This window comes from Cervus canadensis, chromosome 8 (assembly GCF_019320065.1).
Source record: "Cervus canadensis isolate Bull #8, Minnesota chromosome 8, ASM1932006v1, whole genome shotgun sequence".
NCBI classification, from domain to species: Eukaryota; Metazoa; Chordata; class Mammalia; order Artiodactyla; family Cervidae; genus Cervus; species Cervus canadensis.
In genome coordinates, this window is record NC_057393.1 from 90,257,483 (window position 1) to 90,279,871 (window position 22,389).

General features: G+C 38.9%; 1 long non-coding RNA gene across 1 annotated transcript in view; it reads right to left on the reverse strand.

The window, feature by feature from the left end:
- Nucleotides 1-315: 315 nt before the first annotated feature.
- The window catches only part of LOC122446692, a 28,964-nt gene continuing 6,890 nt past the window's right edge, over nucleotides 316-22,389 (reverse strand). Inside the window, exons 2-3 of the long non-coding RNA XR_006270977.1 lie at nucleotides 1,977-2,089; nucleotides 316-874 (exon numbers count right to left, since the gene is read on the reverse strand). This is a non-coding gene — a long non-coding RNA (uncharacterized LOC122446692). The remainder of the gene's footprint in view (nucleotides 875-1,976; nucleotides 2,090-22,389) is intronic.

Genomic DNA, 22,389 nt, shown 5'->3' on the forward strand with positions numbered 1-22,389 from the left:
TTTTCCCATCAGCAATGGATGAAAGTTTCTCTGCAACCTTGCCAGTGTTGTCAATTTTCTAGATTTTTAGTCCTTGTAATAGGTGTGAAGTAGTATCTTATCATTTTTTAATTTGCAGTACCCTAGTAACAAATGGTGTTGAGAATCATTTCACGAGTTTATTTGCCATCTGTATGTCTTCTTTCATGAGGTACCTGTTCAGATCCCCCCTCCTTTTTTTTTCCTTTCACAATCAAGATTTTATCAGTTGTTTTGAGGATCAGTATACAGACTTTATGGACAATTTGACAGCAATTCTTAGTGCACATACCAAAAAACAATAAAAGCCATGTGATTTTTAATTCATTTCTAAACAGAGTTCTAGTGACTTTTCAGCTTAAGATTTGCAGACAAGAATTCCATAAAAAGATACCAAATAAAAATATCTTCAAGGATTAATAAACTGTTACATTGCAAGTCTCAGTAGTTTACATTATAAGACCATACAACTTACATACTCAAATTTTCCACTTTTCACAGTAAAGTAACAACGTGATTAGGAAAAGTAGACTATCATGACCAGCTGTGTTAAAACATGCACATAGTCTGAGAGCAAGGGAGAGACAAGATCAGGGAGCAATTTTCTTGAAGAAACAACTCTGCTAAAAATAACAGTGGAGTAGGAGTAATTTCAAATGTTCAAGATTGAGGCACCATTGCAGATCAGCAGTGGCTTTCGCAGCTGACTAGTGGCCCTGGGGACACCCCAGGCCTCCACGGTTCCTTTTTCCTCACAGAGGAAGTTGTGACTCACCTCCTCTGCATCACTGTTTCTACTGCTCCTGCTGCTGCTTGTAAATGGGCTCTTCTACTCTCTGTCTCATGTTTGGAAGCCCTGAAAGAAGGTATTATTGGTTCAGCTAATTCCCATCACCCAGATGCATTGAATTGTCTGAGACACCTGACCTATTAGGTTACAGGCCAGCCCATAACTGGCTCTGGGAAAGGCAACCACCACAGTCCTCTTACCAATGACCAGGTGCTGAATTCATAGGATAGGGTGCCCTGACTCTGAGAAGGGGGCACAGTGCTTTAACAGACTAGTTTGGGATTTGGGGGCAAAGTTAGTCAGGTTTCCTCCAGGGGCAACCTCTCCCCATCATCATCACTGTTAACAAATACTCTTCCAAAACACGAACATCTGAATAAAGGAATCTGTAAAGAAGAGGGCTGTCTGATAAATGTGAGTTTCTGGTTTGAGGGCCTGTGCCTCCCTTAAAAGCCACAGCCCATCCCAGTATCCCTTACTCCAACAGAGCAGAGAGATTCAAGCTGTTATCCTCCCACTCTTTATCATGATGATGTGTGGACATTGTAACTTGAAAAGGAGCTATCAGTGGGATCAAGAGTGAAAAAGGAGTACACTTTGGGTCTATTCATTCTGGGCATGGAATTCTTGCTGTTCTGCATTCTCCATTCCATTTCTAAAATTCACTTAGCCATCATTTTATAAATATACATGCTTTATCTCAACCAGTATTTGTACAGGCTTTATCTTTGCATAAGTTCAGCTGCAAGACCTCATGTGATGTTTAGGTACCATTATGTAGAGGAGCAAACTGATGAGAAAAAATTAGTTCAAGGTGTCACAAAATTTGAACCACTATGGTCTGGAAGGTCTCAGGGTAAAGTGGTGCTGTAGTGGCCTCCTCAAGTTATTTTGAATAGTTTGTGTGGATTTTGTTTTGGGCATTTGTTGGTTTTCTTGTGTGTGTGTGGCTCAGAAATGATCTCTAGACAATCATGCAATGTGAGCTGTAGTCTGTAGGTGGATGTTAGTATCAAGGGTGAGTTGGATGCAATCTCATTTTGGGTGTCTCATTTAAATAAGCCATGTTTCCTCAAAACAGAGATGCAGGCTTGTCTCTAGAGCAAATGACATTATCCATGAATTGGAGCTAGCTTTGTGCCTCTAAGAAGTCTTTAGAAATACTCACCAGCTTCTTCTAGTTTCTTGAAGGACACATTGTCTGTGGAATAATTAACACAATCCTTCCTTCCTCCACCTGCAGTTATGAGGAACATCCCCCATGGGGTCTGAAGCAAGATTCTTCAAGGGGAGAAAAAAAAAAAAATGGATGTCAGCCAAGTTTGTTCTGATCCTGTTTCCCCCTTTTCTTTGTGTGTGTTTTAAAACTCACTTCAATCTTAGGTCACAGCATTTCATTGTTGCTGCCACCCAGATCTTTCTAATCTCCATCTGGGGGCTTGTGCTTCCCAATAGAAACCACGGGGGCAAGTGTAATTAAAGTGCAGTGACATCTGCATTTCATATGAGCTCAGTCCATTTGAGTTCTCACAATATTGGGGGAATGAATAAATCATGGTCTTCAAGTTGCAAACAGCTACAACACAGAGTCTCAGGAGAGACAGTAACTAGGATTCAAAATGCTCTGAGCTATTTTTGGCAGCTAAGCTATTGCTTTAAAGACTCATTACAAACCTGGATATCATTCTCTTTCAGACATTTTGAAATGGTCCTGAAAACTTCATCTTAGAGGTGGAGGAGTTTTATTAGATTTCCTTAACCTTCATGCAAAAGCAATCCACTCTTTCCTCAAGAGAAGCACTTAGAAAAACGTACCCTTCATTGGTGCCCGGTAACATACAGGAATGCCACCATTAGTAATTTATTATAAATTGGTAATTCATTGTTCTGACTTTCATCTAAGGGACCTGTCACGGAGGAGAGGTGGACGGTGAGTAGTTTTCTATGGGTCACCCTAGGGTTATTTGTCTTTAGCCCTAGAGTCATCAAAGAGTTTCTGTCAAAACCAAAAACAAACATGTTTCTGGCAATCAGGCAGTTTGGGCACCTTGTCCAACCCCTCTGATTGAAATGACTACATTGCTGAATAAGTATTACATTTTTCCTTTTAAATGCATTGATGGATGGAACTGTTAGGTAGTTAGAATAGGGAAAAGGAGTCCAAAATGGCAGTGGCTAAAAGACGAGGAAGGGAAAAGCCTGTGAAAATAGAACAGAGGAAGGTCAAAGGAAGGTCTGAGGACCGGAGTGAGGACTTCAGGTAGAACAGCGCTCCTGCCTAAGCCCAATTTACATAGGGCAGGCCCAGGGGGAAGAAAAAACATATTTTAAAAGGGGCCAAAGGGCTTGCGCTCTCTCTCTTCCTCTCCCACGCGCTGGGGTGCTCTTCTCTTCACGTCTTTGGATGGATGTGCCCTCACGCCTCGAAGATGGATTTTCCTGCTATCTCCTAAATAAAATAGAGCTGTGACACTGAGCCATAACACTGGTTTGTCTCATAGCTGTAACATGGTCTGTGCGAGGCCTGAGAGCTGTGACACGCCGAGGGGGCTTTAATGTCCGTCACTCCAAATCTCTGTTGTGACGAGACAAAAACCGAGGAGCACACACTCGCCTGACAGAACGAAAAGAAGAAATCCACAGAGACTCAAAACAAAGCTAGATTTCATTTTGAAGTTTTCTGTTGAAAACGATTGAGCTTCTTCATTGATGAGCACATAGATGTGAGGCCAGATGAAAATCCTGGTGACCACACCTGGAGAGAAATCTGCATAAGATTGGGGCCCCAAAGGCTTGTGATTATAACCTTTAGGGTGAACCAGAAATAAATCCTAATAAATAAATCCTAAAAGGCAAAGCAAGGAAACTTACTTGTCCAGACAGAGCTGGAAAATGAAAGACACTCCCTTGGAAATACATAACTTTAAGATATTATACAAGTTTTCTTACTAAATTCAAATAAGCTCTGTAGTCATTAAAAATTATAAGTAGATAATTTTATTTAAGGTGGTCCCAGGTTGGTAGGACCCTCAGCCTACTGTGAAAACTAAATGTAAATCCTCTTTGATGGGATTAACATCAGCCAAGCACTCAAAGAATTTCCAGACTTAATGGTTCAAGGAAATAAGCTGCTCATAGCAAAAATCACAAAATCTACAAGAAATAAGGTGATATGTGTGAAGACCAGCTGCAAAAAGAAACAGAAGAAAAAAAAATACTCAAAGAAAACTTGAAAATACAAGTTAACAACAACAGATCACACAAAATGACTATGAAGGTTTTTTTGTTTGTTTGTTTTTTAAAAGAACACTCAAAATTAAAAAGCAATAAATGAAATGAAAGGATTAACCAGCAAATTAGATATGGCTAAAGAGAAATTTAGTGAACTTGAAAATAGATCAAAGACACTTTCCAGAATGCAGCTTAGTGAGGAAAAGGAAGCAAACTTTGGAAGAGGAGATGGAAATAGGAAGGCTAAACGAATAGGGTGTAACATGTCTTAACAGAGAGTCAGCCCATGAGAGACAGGCAATTAGGCCATATTTTTAAAAACTGTGGATGAAAAATTTTCCAGTATTGTGGAAGGACACCAATTTTCAATTCAAGGAAACTCATGAATTCTAAAATGGAATGGAAGCAAATGGGAGGCCTGTTATACAAGGAAAAATGGTAAAGAAAATGATGAATATGTAGGTAAATCTAATGTATGTTTATAATACAAAATAATATTAATAAGACTTGATTTATAGGTCAAAAACAGTGGTGTATTAAAGTTCTGAACAAGATGAAATGTAATTTGGAAGAATGTTGGTTGTTACTAAAGTTTTTTAGAATCCTTGTATTATTCAAGAGGAGGTTAAAGATGGTGTTTAATTTTAGTCTTCATAAGTTATGCACATGTATTTGAAGATCTAGGGCAGCTATCATAAGACAAGAAACCATTCTAAAAAAAAAAAAAAAACAGAAATGGTAAAATGCTATTTATTGCAGTACTATGTATAAAAGCAAAAGACTAAAAACAACCCGTCAGCGGGTGACTGGTTGAAGTCACCATCAGTGTTGACTGGTTGAATAAACTATGATACATTCATGCAGTGGACTTCTATTTAAAAAATACAATTTCCAAATTAAGTAGACAGGGGGGAAAAAAAAAGGAATGAGGGGGTAGAAAATCCGTCATCATTCCAAAAGAAGGCAAAAATTTTTTTAAAAAATGGAGGAAAATATAAACAGGAAAAAGCAGACTAATAAAAGCACATAAAATATTATAGTAATGACTCCAAGTCTAGTATATCAGTAACTATAATAAATGAAAAATGATTAAACTCCACAGTGAGAAGCAGAGAGTATGAGACTGAGTTAAAAGAACTTTATGCAAATACTGATTATAAGAGGTATACCTAAAACACAAGGATTTAAATGTTTCATAGTCTGTGACTGAAAAAGCATGAACCAGGTAAACATTAACCCTCCAAAAGCTGACAAGTAGACTTTAAAAAAATAAGTTTTGCTACAGATTTATTAGTGTTAAAGATGATGAAAGTTTCGATGCTTAAGAATGAATTTGCATCTTTCTGGCTTACTTCACTCTGTATAATGGGCTCCAGTTTCATCCATCTCATTAGAACTGATTCAAATGAATTTTTTTAATGGCTGAGTAATATTCCATGGTGTATATGTACCATAGCTTCTTTATCCTCCAACTAATAAAAATAAATGGAAAAAAAAAAGAATGAATTTGTAGGAAATTCATATTTAGCTTCAAAATACCTAAATCAAACATTGACTTACTTGGAAGAACAAATATAAAAATTCATCCTAACAAGATGAAAGTGAAAGTCGCTCAGTTGTGTCTGACTCTTTGTGACCCCATGGACTACACAGTCCATGGAATTCTCCAGGCCAGAATACTGGAGTGGATAGCCTTTCCCCCTTTCCAGGGGATCTTCCCAGAAGAAGGGATCAAACCCAGGTCTCCTGCATTGCAGGTGGAGTTTTCACCAGCTGGGCCACAAGGGAAGCCCCTTAACAATGGGAGATTTTAATATTTCTCTCTGTAGATAATCATAATTGACAGGCTATAATTGATATACTAAGCAAATCAAATACTAATAAGTTTGCAGATAAAGAAAAAAGTGGCAATGTTAGTCGTTCAATCGTGTCTGACTATAGCCCAAAAGGCTCCTCTGTCCATGGAATTCTCTAGGCAAGAATACTGGAATGGTTAGCCATTCCCTTTTCCAGGGAATCTTCCTGGCCCAGGGATTGAACCCAGGTCTCCTATATTGCACACAGATTCTTTACTGGCTGAGCCACCAGGGAAGCTGATGTAAATAATACATAATATATTATATCTCAAAATTATTGAAAATACATCTTTTTCAAGCACATATAGAATGCCTTCACAAAATCTGACCACTTTTCTAGGTTATAAAGCTACCTCCATCAAAATTTAGAAGGGTTGACATCAGACAGTATGCTAAAGAACAGTAATAACAGTAGTAACAACAAAAAATCTATAGAAAATTGTACATTTAGACATAAAAAATAGACTTCCAATGACTCATTGGTCTAAGAAGAATTATAATGGAAATAAAGAATATTTAGACAAAAAAATAAATTATGAAAATGCCCCATACCAAATTTGTGGGACTGCCAAAATAGTACTCTATTAGGGGCTTCCCTGGTAGCTCAGACAGTAAAGCATCTGCCTATGATGTGGGAGACCAGGGTTCGATCCCTGGGTCGGGAAGACCCCCGGAGAAGGAAATGGCAACCCACTTCAGTACTCTTGCCTGGAAAATCCCATGGACCGAGGAGCCTGGTAGGCTACAGTCCATGGGGTCGCAAAGAGTCGGACATGACTGAGCAACTTCACTTCACTTCACTTCAGCTTAGGTGTTAACAGCAACAAAGGAAGTATCTAAAATAATGAGATTAACATTCAACTTAACTTCAAGAACACAGAATTAATCCAGAGAAAGTAGAAGGAAGGAATGATAAAGTACAGGGTAACAATAAAGTAAACAAACTTGCCTTAGGATCAACAAAACCAAACATTAGCTCTTTGAAAAGATTAAATGCACAGAAAACACTTGTTGAGATTTACTAAGAGAAAGACAGAACAAAGTCCTGAGGGAAAAGAGAAGGGGATTCCTATTGCTGACATAAAATAGATAAGAAAATGTGATTAACACCTTTATGCTAATATTTTTTAAAAAATCAATGAATTGGGTAAATTCCTTTAAAAGGCAGTTTATCAAAAAGAATTAGAAAAGATGAACAGTCTTTTTTTTTTTTTTTGATAAATAGTCTTAAAATGATTAAGATGATTGAATCAGTACCTTAAAGATAGTCTCTCAAAGAAAACACCAGTCCCAGTTGGCTTCACCACCAGTTTTACCAAATATTCAGGAATAGTTATTTAAACTGCCATATAATATAAAGAGGGGAAAAGTCCCCAATTCACATGTGAGGCATAACTTTAGTACCAAAACCTGATTAAGAATAAAACTTGATAGTAAAACTATAGGTCAATTTCATGTGTAAGTGTAAATGCAAAACACCTCAGCAGAATAAATGAAATTCAGCAATATATGAGAAGAATAATGGCCAGAAAGGTCGAATCTTGGGAGTAAAAGGTTAGTTTAATATTAAGAAATTGAGGTTTCCCTGGTGGCTCAGTGGTAGAGAATCCACCTGCAATGCAGGAAACATGGGTTTGACCACTGATCTGGGAAGATTCCACATGCTGCAGAGCAACTCAGCCTGGGCACCACTGTTACTGAGTCTGTGTTCTAGAGTCAGGAGCCAAAACTGCTGAGCCCACGCTCCACAACAGTGGAAGCCGCCTCAGTAAGAAGCCTGTGCACTGAAGCTAGGGAGTAGGCCCTGCTCTCCAGAACTAGAGAAAAGCAATGAGGACCCAGGACAGCTGAGAATAAAAGTAGATAAACAAAAACTTAAAAAATATTGAGAAAGTGATTTATTAAATTCATCGTAGTCATGAATTAAGGAACACAAAGCTACATGATTATCTTGATAGTACAGAAAAACAGTTGATGCAATTTTATTTCTAATCATGGTAAAATCTCTCAGCAAACTATAATGAGAAGGGAAGTTCCATAATCTAATGTTGAGCATTTAAAAATTTTGTAATAAACATCATAACTAGTGGTACAATATTGAAAGCACTTGTTTTAAAATTAAGAACAAAAGTAATTGGCTTTCAACACTTCCATTCAACATTTTAATGGATATGCTAGGAGGAGCAAAAAAGAAAAGATATAAATATGCAATAGGAGAAGTAAAACCATGATTATTTGCTAACAATATTATTGTAGAAATAGAAATTTTATAATGTTACAAGCTATTTTAATAAGTTATTTTAATTAATGAGAGAATTTAACAAGCCTTCTAGATAAAATCAATATACAAAATTCCCCAGTGGAAGAAAGCAAAATTACATGTGCACTTTCTCTGTGATAAAACAATCCTGTTCCTATTAATATATCTTGAAGACAGCAATATGAAAGGAAGCACTCACAGGAGTATCCATTGTAGCACTATTTGTGATACCAAAAGAATGGAAATAACCCAGTTGTCCAACAGCAGGAAACTGATTGAATACAGTGGTTGTGTATGATGTATCCATGCAGTTCAGTTTAAAAAGGAATGAGACATGCCTTTGTATCCTGCTGTGAAATATGTCCCCATACCCTGTTAAAAGCAAGGTGAAGGAAGTCTATATATTATGTAACCATTGGGTGGATATCAGTATATAAATATGTCCCTTTGTATTAAAATAAAGCATGAAAGGATAAACTAAAAGACAAAATAGAATGGCTATTTCTAAGGGATAGAAAGAAACAGGATTGAAAAGAAAGAGATGAAAGTTACACCTCTCTGAATACAACTTGTTCTGTAGAGTGAATTTTGAAACTATGTTAATGTTTTATGAAACAAAATTAAATATGAATCCCTAAAAACCTAAAGTAGAACCAAACAAGTCTAACTGTATATTGAATTGTTGGCATAACCACAAACAGAAGATTATTCTAATTGACTTTAAACAGAGTAATTTGGGGCCGGTCCTAAAATGGCAGAGGAATAGGACGGGGAGACCACTTTCTCCCCGACAAATTCATTGAAAGATCATTTGAACGCTGAGAAAATTCCTCAAAACAATCTCTGAACGCTAGCAGAGGACACCAGGCACCCAGAAAGGCAGCCCATTGTCTTCGAAAGGAGGTAGGACAAAATATAACAGATAAAAAGAGAGACAAAAGAGTTAGGGATGGAGACCCATCCCAGGGAGGGAGTCATAAAAGAGAAGTTTCCGAACACCAGGAAACCCTCTCCCCAGTGGGTCTGTGGGGAGTTTTGGAATCTCAGAGGGCAACATAACCAGAGGATGGATGGATGGATGGATGGATGGATGGATGGATAAACAAACAAACAAACAAACAAACAAACCCTGCAGATTACGTGCCTAAGGGCAACTCCCAGCAGAGAAGTAGCCCAGACACTCACGTCTGCCACCAGCGAGTGAGGCTAAATGGGGAGGAGAGGGCTGCATTGCTTAGAGTAAGGACCAGGCTTGAATGCCCTGAGGGCAATCTGGGGGAGGCAACGTGAGAGAGCAACCCAGACTGTGGGATAGCCAGAGAGAGAGGGGAAAAAGAGAGAGAGAGAGAACTATCCTGCGAAAAGCCCTAACCTAAGGCACTGCTGGACCCTCTCACAGAACAAAAGACTGAGTGAATACCAGGGCAGAGCTAGCAGGCTGGGGACCGACCCATCCCCCGCCAGAGGCAGGGAGGCAGGCGGGCGCAAGCCAGAGCCAGAGAGGGGCAAACTCAGTCCCAGAGACAGCATCCCCTACCAAACTGTGAGCAGGCTCCCAGTTTCTAACCTGGGATTTAGATAAAGTCTTCTTGGGATTCTGGACGGTTGACATCTGCCAGGAGGGTTGCAGCCAGAGACCAGCTCCCCAGGAGAGACACACGGCACACCTGAGTCGCTGCTGTGAGGCTGTCATGGCTAACGCCATGACAGGCAGCCTAGATTAGGAGTCGGCCTGGTTTCCTGGAGTAACATAATTATCAGGCCACCTGGAGCCAGCCAATCAACATGTGCCTAGCAAGAAAAAGGGAACCTATCAGGGGAAAGCTGAAAGCCCACAATGATTGGGCCAACAAAAATTGCCTTGCAACTGTGTAACCAATCCGCTTGCGCCAACTACCTGATTGTACCCAATAAATACCCGAGAGAACTGGGGCTCGGGGCCTTTTCGTCCTCACACCCTTGGTGAGGGCGGGAGGCCCTGGCTTGAGTCAGTAATAAATTCCCCTATTGCAAGTTGCATTGTCTCGAGGAGTCTTCTTTCCCGATCGGGGATCCGGACTACGGGCAGAACAGCTGCTCCCGCTGCCACCCAGGAAACCGAGCGGCTGGGACGGGGAGGCGATAAGACGCAGCCCCCACCTGGGGAGAGTGTGCTCCCAAGAACCTGGTCGCCTGAGCTGCTCGGACCTGGGAAGGGCACAAAACGCAGGCATAACCGAGTCTGCGCCTTTGTGGAGCACCCGAGAACCTGAACCTGAGCGGCTTAGACCTGGGAAGTGCATGGAACCCAGGGCCCACCTCAGACAGTTCCCGGCAGAGCAACCTGGAGCCTGAGCAGTGTAGACAGGGAAAGCACACACGCCGTGAGCGGGGCAAACCCAGTGTGGCCGAGACACTGCGAGCGCTCCCCACACACGCCAGGGATGTTTGTCTGCAGCGCTCCTCCCTCCCGACTGAACAAGCGAGCCTAAGTAAGTGACCACCAGCGCCCCCTTGTGTCAGGGCAGAAATTAGACACTGAAGAGGCCAGCAAACAGAAGAAGCTAAAATAAACAGAGAGAAGGGCCTTGGAAGTGACAGGTGCAACAGATTAAAACCCTGCAGTTAGCACCGACTACATACGAAGGGGCCTACAGATCTTGAGAAGTATAAGCTGGATCAGGGAACTATCTGAAAATGAACTGACCCCCACACTGCCCACAACAAATCCAGAGAAATATCTAGATATATTTTTACTATTATAGTTTTTAATTAAAATTTTTTTTAAATTTTTAAGTCCTCTGTTACTCCTTTAATTTTCATTTTTATAACCTATTACCTTGCCAAAAAAGACCCTATTTTTAAAGCAAACTTCATATACATTCTTTATAATTTTTGTGATTTTAATTTGTTTTTTTAATATTGTATTTTTGAGAGTGTAACCTCTACTCTAGGTTTTTAATATTTGCTTTTTGGTATTTGTTATCAAATTTGTACCATTAAAAATCAAACCTTCAGTACACATTTTTACTTGGGAGTGAGATTACTGGCTTGATTGCTCTCTCCCCTTTGACTCTCCTTTTTCTCCCCCAGGTCACCTCTATCTCCTCCCTCCCGCTTCTCTTCCTGATGCAACCCCATGATTCTCTGTGTGTGTTCTGGGCTGTGGAGAACACTTATGGAACTGATTACTGGCTGGATCTCTCTCTCTCATTTTGATTCCCCCTTTTCTCCTCCTGATCACCTCTATCTCCTTCCTCCCTCTTCTCTTCTCTGTGGAACTCTGTGAACATCTCTGAAGGATCCAGACTGTGGAGAGCACATGGGGAAGTGATTACTGGCTAGATTGCTCTCTCCCCTTTTGATTCCCCCTCTTCTCCTCCTGGTCACCTCTATCTCCCTCCTCCCTCTTCTCTTTTCCATGTAACTCTGTGTAACTCTCTGACTGTCTCTCACTGTGGAGACTCTTTTCACCATTAAGCTGGATGTTTTATCATCAGTGCTGTATATATGGAGAAGTGTTGAGGATACTGTAAGAATAAGACTGAAAGCCAGAGGCAGGAGGCTTAACACCAGAGAACTCCTGACTCCAGTGAACATTAATTGATAAGAGCTCGTCCAAAACTCTCCATACCTACACTGAAACCAAGCACCACCCAAGGGTCAACAAGTTCCAGAGCAAGACATATCGCGCAAATTCTCCAGTACACAGGAACATAGCCCTAAGCTTCAATATACAGGCTGCCCAAAGTCACACCAAACCCATAGACATCTCAAAACTCACTACTGGACACTTTATTGCACCCAAGAGAGAAGAAATCCAGCTCCACCCACCAGAACACCAATGGAAGCTTCCCTAACTAAGAAACCTTGACAAGCCACCTGTCCAACTCCACCCACAGCGAGGAACCTCCACAATAAAGAGGAACCACAAACTGCCAGAATACAGAAAGGCCACCCAAAACACAACAATCTAAACAAGATGAAAAGGCAGAGAAATACTCAGCAGGTAAAGGAACATGATAAATACCCACCAAATCAAACAAAAGAGGAGGAGATAGGGAGTCTACCTGAAAAATAATTCAGAATAATCATAGTAAAAATGATCCAAAATCTTGAAAACAAAATGGAGTTGCAGATAAATAGCCTGGAGACAAGGATTGAGAAGATGCAAGAAAGGAATAACAAGGACCTAGAAGAAATAAAAAAGAGTCAATATATAATGAATAATGTAATAAATGAGATCAAAAACACCCTGGAGGGAACCAACAGGAGATTAGGATAAGGCAGAAGATAGGATAAGTGAGGTAGAAGATAGAATGGTAGAAATAAATGAAGCAGAGAGGAAAAAAGAAAAAAGAATTAAATGAAAGGAGGACAACCTCAGAGACCACTGGGGCAATGTTAAACGCCCCAACATTTGAATCATAGGAGTCCCAGAAGAAGACAAAAAAGAAAGGCCATGAGAAAATACTTGAGGAGATAATAGTTGAAACTTCCCTAAAATGGGGAAGGAAAATAGTCACTCAAGTTGAAGAAAACCAGAGAGTCCCAAACAGGATAAACCCAAGGCAAAACACCCCAAGACACATATTAATCAAATTAACAAAGATCAAACACAAAGAACAAATATTAAAAGCAGCAAGGGAAAAACAACAAATAACACACAAGGGGATCCCCATAAGGATAACAGCTGATTTTTCAATAGAAACCCTCCAAGCCAGAAGGGAATGGCAGGATATACTTAGAGTGATGAAAGATAAAAACCTACAACCCAGATTACTGTACCCAGCAAGGATCTCATTCAGAGATGAAGGAGAATTCAAAAGCTTTACAGACAAGCAAAAGCTGAGAGAATTCAGCACCACCAAACCAGCTCTTCAACAAATGCTAAAGGATCTTCTCTAGACAGGAAACACAGAAAGGGTATATAAACGCGAACCCAAAACAACAAAGTAAATGGCAACAGGACCATACCTATCAATAATTTCCTTAAATGTAAATGGGTTGAATGCCCCAACCAAAAGACAGACTGGCTGAATGGATACAAAAACAAGACCCCTGTATATGCTGTCTACAAGAGACTCACCTCAAAACAAGGGACACATACAGACTGAAAGTGAAGGGCTGGAAAAAAATATTCCATGCAAACGGAGACCAAAAGAAAGCAGGAGTCGCAATACTGATATCAGATAAATTGACTTTAAAATAAAGGCTGTGAAAAGAGATAAAGAAGGACACTACATAGTGATCAAGGGATCAATTAAAGAAAACGATGTAACAATGACAAATATATATGCACCCAACATAGGAACACCACAAAATGTAAGGCAAATGCTAACAAGTATGAAAGGGGAAATTAACTAAAACACAATAATACTGGGAGACTTTAATACCCCACTCACACCTATGGATAGATCAACAAAACAGAAAATTAACAAGGAATCACAAACTCTAAATGATACAATGGACCAGTTAGAACTAATTGATATCTATAGGACATTTCATGCCAAAACAATGAATTTCACCTTTTTCTCAAGTGCACATGGAATCTTCTATAGGATAGATCACATCCTTGGCCATAAATCAAGCCTTGGTAAATTCAAAAATATTGAAACCATTCCAAGCACCTTTTCTGACTACAATGCTTAGATGACCACAAAGATTAGATGCCAATTACAGGGCAATAACTATTAAAAATTCCAACATATGGAGGCTAAACAACATGCTTCTAAATAACCAACAAATCACAGAAGAAATCAAAATATGCATAGAAATGAATGAAAATGAAAACACAACAACCCAAAATCTATGGGACACAGTGCTAAGGGGAAGGTTTATAACAATACAGGCTTACCTCAAGAAACAAGAAAAAACTCAAATAAATAACCTAACTCTACACCTAAAGCAACTAGAAAAAGAAGAAATAAAGAACTCCAGGGTTAGTAGAAGGAAAGAAATCTTAAAAATTAGGGCAGAAATAAATGCAAAGAAACAAAAGAGACCAGAGCAAAAATCAAGAAAGCTAAAAGCTGGTTTTTTGAGAAGATGAATAAAATTGACCAACCATTAGCCAGACTCATCAAGAAACAAAGGAAGAAGAATCAAATCAACAAAATTAGAAATGAAAATGGAGAAATCACAACAGACAACACAGAAATACAAACGATCATAAAAGACTATTGTCAGCAACTATACGCCAGTAAAACGGACAACTTTTAAGAAGTGGACAAATTCTTAGAAAAGTACAACTTTCCAAAACTGAACCATGAAGAAACAGAAAATCTTTACAGACCCATCACAAGCATGGAAATCGAAACTGTAATCAGAAATCTTCCAACAAACAAAAGCCCAGGACCAGACGGCTTCACAACTGAATTCTACCAAAACTTTAGAGAAGAGCTAACACCTATCTTACTCAAACTCTTCCAGACAATTGCAGAGGAACATAAACATCCAAACTCATTCTATGAGGCCACCATCACCCTAATACCAAAACCAGACAAAGATGCCACAAAAAAAGAAAATGACAGGCCAATATCACTGATGAACATAGATGCAAAAATCCTTAACAAAATTCTAGCACACAGAATCCAACAACGTATTAAAAAGATCATACATCATGACCAAGTAGGCTTTATCCCAGGGATGCAAGGATTTCTCAATATTCACAAATCAGTCAATGTGATACACCACACTAACAAATTGAAAGATAAAAACCAGAGGATTATCTCAATAGATGCAGAAAAAGCCTTTGAAAAAATTCAACATCCATTTATGATAAAAAAAACCCTCCAGAAGGCAGGCATAGAAGGAACATGCCTCAACATACTAAAAGCTATATATAACAAACCCACAGCAAACATTATCCTCAATGGTGAAAAATTGAAAGCATTTTCCTTAAAGTCAGGAACAAGACAAGCATGCCCATTCTAACCACTACTATTCAACATAGTTTTGGAAGTTTTTGCCACAGCAATCAGAGCAGAAAAAGAAATAAAGGGAATCCAGGTTGGAAAAGAAGTAAAACTCACACTGTTTGCAGATGACATGATCCTCTACATAGAAAACCCTAAAGACTCCACCAGAAAACTACTAGAGCTAATCAGTGAATATAGTAAAGTTGCAGGATATAAAATGAACACACTGAAATCCCTTGCAATCCTATATGCTAACAATGAGAAAACAGAAAGAGAAATTAAGGAAACAATTCCATTCACCATTGCAACGAAAAGAATAAAATACTTAGGAATATATCTACCTAAAGAAACAAAAGACCTATATATAGAAAATTATAAACACTGATGAAAGAAATCAAAGATGACACAAATAGATGGAGAAATATACCATATTCATGGGTTGGAAGAATCACTATAGTGAAAATGAATATACTACCCAAAGCAATCTATAGGTTCAATGCAATCCCTATCAAGCTACCAATGGTATTTTTCAGAGAACTAGAACAAATAATTTCACAGTTTGTATGGAAATACAAAAAACCTTGAATAGCCAAAGCAATCTTGAGAAAGAATGGAATTGGAGGAATCAAGTTGCCTGACTTCAGGCTATACTACAAAGCTACAGTCATCAAGACAGTATGGTACTGGCACAAAGACAGAAATATAGATCAATGGAACAAAATAGAAAGCCCAGAGATAAATCCGAGATAAATCCACGCACCTACGGACACCTTATCTTTAACAAAGGAAGCAAGAATATACAATGGAGAAAAGACAATGTCTTTAACAAGTGGTACTGGGAAAACTGGTCAACCGCTTGTAAAAGAATGAAACTAGAACACTTTCTAACACCATACACAAAAACAAACTCAAAATGGATTAAAGATCTCAATGTAAGACCAGAAACTATAAAACTCCTAGAGGAAAACATAGGCAAAACACTCTCTGACATAAATCACAGCAGGATCCTCTATGACCCACCTCCCAGAGTAATGGAAATAAAAGCAAAAATAAACAAATGGGACCTAATTAAACTTAAAAGCTTTTCACACAATGAAGGAAACTATAAGCAAGGTGAAAAGACAGCCTTCAGAATGGGAGAAAATAATAGCAAATGAAGAAACTGACAAAGAATTAATCTCAAAAATATACAAGCAGCTCCTGCAACTCAATTCCAGAAAAATATAAGCGACCCAATAAAAATATGAGCTAAAGAACTAAACAGACATTTCTCCAAGGAAGACACACAGATGGCTAACAAACACATGAAAAGATGCTCAACATCACTCATTATCAGAGAAATGCAAATCAAAACCACAAAGAGGTACCATCTCACACCAGTCAGAATGGCTGCTATTCAAAAATCTACAAACAATAAATGCTGGAGAGGGTGTGGAGAAAAGGGAACCCTCTTACACTGTTGGTGGGAATGCAAACTAGTACAGCCACTATGGAGAACAGTGTGGAGATTCCTTAAAACACTGGAAATAGAACTGCCATATGACCCAGCAATCCCACTGCTGGGCATTCACACCAAGGAAACCAGAATTGAAAGAGACACATGTACCCCAATGTTCATCACAGCACTGTTTAAAATAGCCAGGACATGGAAGCAACCTAGATGTCCATCAGCAGATGAATGGATAAGAAAGCCTTGGTACATATACACAATGGAATATTACTCAGCTATTAAAAAGAATGCATTTGAATCCATTCTAATGAGGTGGATGAAACTGGTGCCTATTATTCAGAGTGAAGTAATCCAGAAAGAAAAACACCAAGACAGTATATTAACACATATATATGGAATTTAGAAAGATAGTAACAATGACCCTATATGGGAGACAGCAACAGAGACACAGATGTAAAGAACTTACTTTTGGACTCTGTGGGAGAAGGTGAGGGTGGAATGACTTGAGAGAATAGCATTGAAACATGTATATTATCATATGTGAAGTAGATTGCCAGTCCAGGTTTGATGCATGAGACAGGGTGCTCAGGGCTGTTGCACTGGGATGACCCAGAGGGATGGGATGGGGAGGGAGGTGGAAGGGGGGTTCAGGATGGGGAACACATGTACACCCATGGCTGATTCATATGAATGTATGGCAAAAACCACCACAAAATTGTAAAGTAATTGGCCTCCACTTAAAATTTTAAAATTAAAAAAAAAAAAAGAATTTTCCACAGTTTGTTGTGATCCACACAATCAAAGGTTTAGGTGTATTCAATTAAGCAGAAGTAGATGTTTTTCTGTAACTCTTTCTTTTTCTATGATCCAACGGATGCTAGAAATTTGATCTCTGGTATCTCTGCCTTTTTTAAAACCAGCTTGAACATCAGGAAGTTCTCAGTTCATGTGCTGTTGAAGCCTTGCTTGGAGAATTTTGAGCAATACTTTGCTAGTGTGTGAGATGAGTGCAACTGTGCGATAGTTTGAGCATTCTTTGGCACTGCCTTTCTTTGGGATTGGAATGAAAACTGACATTTTCCAGTCCCGTGGTCACTGCAGAGTTTTCCAAATTTGCTGGCATACTGAGTGCAGCACTTTTACAGCATCATCTGTTATGATTTGAAATAGCTCAGCGGAAATTCCATCATCTCCGCTAGCTTTGTTTGTAGTGATGCTTCCTAAGGCCCACTTGACTTTGCACCCCAAGATGTCTGTCTCTAGGTTAATGATGACACCATCATGTTTATCTGGGTCATTATGATCTTTTTTGTATAGTTCTTCTGTGTAATCTTGCTATCTTTTCTTAATATTGTCTGCTTCTGTTAGGTCATACTGTTTCTGTCCTTTATTGTGACCAGCTTTACATGAAATCTTCCCTTGGTATCTCTAATTTTCTTGAAGAGAATTCTGGTCTTTCCCTTTCTATTGTTTTCCTCTATTTCTTTGTAATGATCATGTAGGAAGGCTTTCTTCTCTCTCCTTGCTATTCTTTGGAACTTGTCATTCAATGGGTATATCTTTCCTTTTCTCCTTTGCCTTTAGCTTCTCTTCTTTTCTCAGCTATTTGTAAGGTCTCGTCAGACAACCATTTTGCCCTTTTGCATTTCTTTCTCTTGAGGATGGTCTTGATCACTGTCTCCTTTACAATGTCTCAAACCTCCATCCATAGTTCTTCAGGCACCCTATCAGATAGAGTCCCTTGAATCTATTTGTCACTTCCACTGTATAATCATAAGGAATTCGATTTAGGTCATACCTGAATGGTCTAGTGGTTTTCCCTACTTTCTTTAATTTTAGTCTGTATTTGGCAATAAGAAGTTCATGACCTGAGCCACAGTCAGCTCCTGGTCTTTTTTTTTTTTTTTTTTTTTTTGCTGACTGTATAGAGCTTCTCCATCTTTGGCTGCAAAGAGTATAATCAATCTGATTTCGGTGTCAAGCACCAGATGATGTCCATGTGTAGAGTCTTCTCTTGTGTTGTTGGAAGAGGGTGTTTGCTATGATCAGTGCATTCTCTTGGCAACAGTCTGTTAGCCTTTGCCCTGCTTCATTCGGTACTCCAAGCCCAAACTTCCCTGTTACTCCAGATATCTCTTGACTTTGTACTTCCTATGTACTTCATACTTTGCATTCCTATGATGAAAAGGAGATCTTTTTTGGGTGTTAGTTCTGGAAGGTCTTGTACATCATCATAGAACCATTCAACTTCAGCTTCTTCAGCATTAGTGGTTGGGCATACACTTGGATTATTGTGATATTGAAAGGTTTGCCTTGGAAATGAATAGAGATCATTCTGTCATTTTTGAGGCTGCACTCAAGTACTTAATTTCAGACTCTTGTTGACTATGAGGGCTATTCCATTTCTTCTAAGGGATTCTTGCCTACAGTAGTAGACACAATTGTCATCTGAATTAAATTTGCCCATTCCAGTACATTTTAGTTCACTGATTCATAACAGGGCTTTTTTACATTAAAAACATTGCCAAGCCCAAAGTCAACTGCAATTTTTCCTGTGTTATCTTCTGTGACTTTCATAGTTTTTCATTTTATATTTAAATCTGTGATCCATTTTGAGTTAATTTTTGTGAAAGGTGCAAGATCTGTGTTTAAATTCATTTATTTCCATGTATATATCCTGTTATTCCAGCACCGTTAGTTGAAAAGGTGATCCTTTATCGGTTGAATTGTCTTTGTTCTTTTGTCAAAGATCAATGACTATCCCTGTGTGGATCTATTTCTGTGCTATTTTTTCTGTTCCATTGATCCATTTGTCTATTCTTCTGCCAGTACTATACTGTCTTGACTACTGTAGCTTACAGTGAGTTTTGAAGTCAAATAATGTCAATCCTCCAACTTTGTTCCTCCCCTTTATTACTGTGTCGGCTGTTTTGGGAGTTTGCCTTTCCATGTAAATTTTAAACTTTAGTATCAGTTTGTTGATTTCCACAAAGTAACCTGCTGGGATTTTTACTGGAATTGCATTGAGCCTATAGATCAACTTGGGAAGAACTGACACCGTGTTACCTTACATGGAGTCTCTCCATTTATTTAGTTATTCTTTGATTTCTTTTATCAGAGCTTTGTAGCTTCCCTCATATAGATCTTGTACATATTTTGTTAGATTTGTGGCTAAGGTTTTTTTTGGGGGGGGTGCTAAGGAAGGAGAATTTTTAAAAGTATTTTTAAAAGAAAATAAAATTAGGAAGTATGGCAATTACAGAGAAGTAAAGTAAGAGAAGAACAATTAAGCTGCAAGGCATAATTCCAATTATAAAATACCAAAAGAACAGAATACAATTTTCTAAAAGGCATGAAAAAATCCCAAAGTCTTCCTTTGAAAGGAACATGCAGGAAAGAAGCTGAGATTTACAAGGAGAGCCCAAGAACACAGTTCAGGGCTGGAGCAGCTTTCCGCAGAACAGACTGCACAGCCAGCAGGGCCCTTACCATCTGCCCTGCACCATGCCCTGAGAATGGCCCCCGGCCAGGCAAGAGAGGGAGGGAAGAAAAGGCACATGTGCGGCCCTGCAGACCCTAAATCTCTTCCACTGGTCAGAAGGCCAAGTCAAGGGTCTGAGGTGTCACCTCTTCTGAGAAAGCACGGGCTCTCAAACAGACTGGGGAAATGCCAATCCCTGTCAAAAATTAGACACCTCATCTCACACTTGAGGATAACTAGGATGAATGAAATACCTTTAGCCAAATGTTGCTTACCAAGTGCAACTGCCATAAAACTTTCTCTTGGAGGAAAAGTCTGTGTTGAAAAGCTGCTTGGTGGCAGAGACTGGGTTTCAGAGAACAGAAAACGAATGAGACAATCAAACTTCTCCGCGGAGAGATGAACAGAGATTTGGGGTGGAGGGATGCTAAGAGCAAAGGGGAGGAGAGTAATGAAAGGAAAACAAAACAGAAGAAAAGCAGATGGCATGCATCAGAGGGACTATGCTCTAGAGCCAAATATCTAATTCCACGGGGTCTGGGCCATTTCAAGGCTTTTGGGTGCTAGCAAATAAATTGACTCCTTTCATTTTTTCTATCCCAAGAGTTATATCTGCTATTCCTAATTGCTTTGTGTGAAATCAAGATTTGGGAGGGAAATCCAGAAATGGGGGCTGCATTCCACATCTGAATCAGCACAGAGAAGAGAAACACACCATAAGAGGTAAAACAGAGGTGATCTCAAATCACAACAGAGGCAGTGATTCAAAGCCAGTCATGAACACAGAAATACAAATTTCAGGGAACATCTGGACATTTTGGAGAAATATAGGATATGATGATCAAATTCTCAAGTAGGTACATAAGAAACAAAAATGCTCCTTTTTTAAAATGAATGGCAACCAATGTTAATTGAATGTTTACCATGTCTCTGTCTTGTATTAAGCAATTGACAAGAATTGTCTCCTTTGTCCTTATAATTCTACAAAGATAGCACTCATCTTTACTTGCAAATATGAAAACTGATACTGGAAAGTAATAACTTATCCAAGGGCACCCAGTAAGGGACAAGCCAGAATATGAGCCCAGACTGTCTGACTCCAGAATCCAAAGGTCATCTGAGATGGTTGATAACACTTTTTCTATGTCCACTGGCCAGAATGACTCACAACTAAGAGGTCTTATGATTCACTGATATTGAAACTCGACTTATTGTTGAGGTCACTAAACCATCTCCCTGTTGCAAAATCCCTAAAGCTGCCTTCTGAGTCGCAAAAGAAGTAGAACTCAGTTGCTTTTTTTTTTTTTTTAATGAGAATAGTTAATATTAATTGTGCACAAGCCAGATGCTCTTAACCCTCCTTGGAACTTAATTTTTCTCTACAGCTCTTATCACCATTTGACGTCTTGCATTTAACTTATTGACTGGCTTATTATGTCTTCCCCAACTAGTTGTCCCTAACAGCAGAGATTTTTCTTCTATTTAGTAGTCCTTGATAAATATTTGTTGATTGAGCCTTAATATTTATCCAATGGTATAACAATTTGGAGATGTTTGTTTTTAAAAAAAAAAATTTTTTTTAAACATACACAATATAAAGAACATAGTGGTTGTCTGACAAAATTTCTGTCAAGATTAAGTATGATAGAGTATATAATATGCTCAGCATCTTAGTTCTCTGTCTTGCTATGAAAAATAAGACAATTCTTCATTCCAATTGCTTTGGTCCAACTCATGCAAGGTTTTGGCCATCTTTTATGTCTGTTGGCTATTTTCTGAACATACCTCTGTTCAGAAGGAAAAACAGAGATGGAAAAATTCAGTCTATAAGACCACAAGTGCTTTTGACATTGACACAGAAGAAAACTGGGTCAAATTAAATCGATTTAGATAATGGCAAGGTTAAAAGTAATTTCTGAAAACTGCTCCCTAAACTTCAGATTTTTTTAAAAGCAGTGAATGATAGAAGTTGCTCATTGACAAAAGCCTTTAAAAACTGTCATTTTGATTTTCAAAGTAAATGTCTATTGAAATTTGTTGATGCTGTCATTTTACTATTGTCAGAAATGAAAGGAATTTTTGGCTCATTCTGCATTATTGACCTGTGTAATGATTTCTGTCACTCTGAAGTGGGACCTGCTCCAGGGATCCTGTGTAGCTGAGACATCTTTGATGTGGCTCCCTTAACTCACTTCCCTGAGAGGCGTTAGTGGGATGGCAGCTCTGCCTCAAGCTGTGAGATGAGTCCCCTCTCCTGCAGAAACTGACAGGTCCCCAGATCTGCCTTCTGCCTTCAAGTTTTCCTGGAGGTTTGGTATCACAGAATCTTATTGGAATTAAAGAATAGAGATATAGGACCCTAATTTCTCTCCATCCCATCAGTGCCACATATAGTATTTTATGG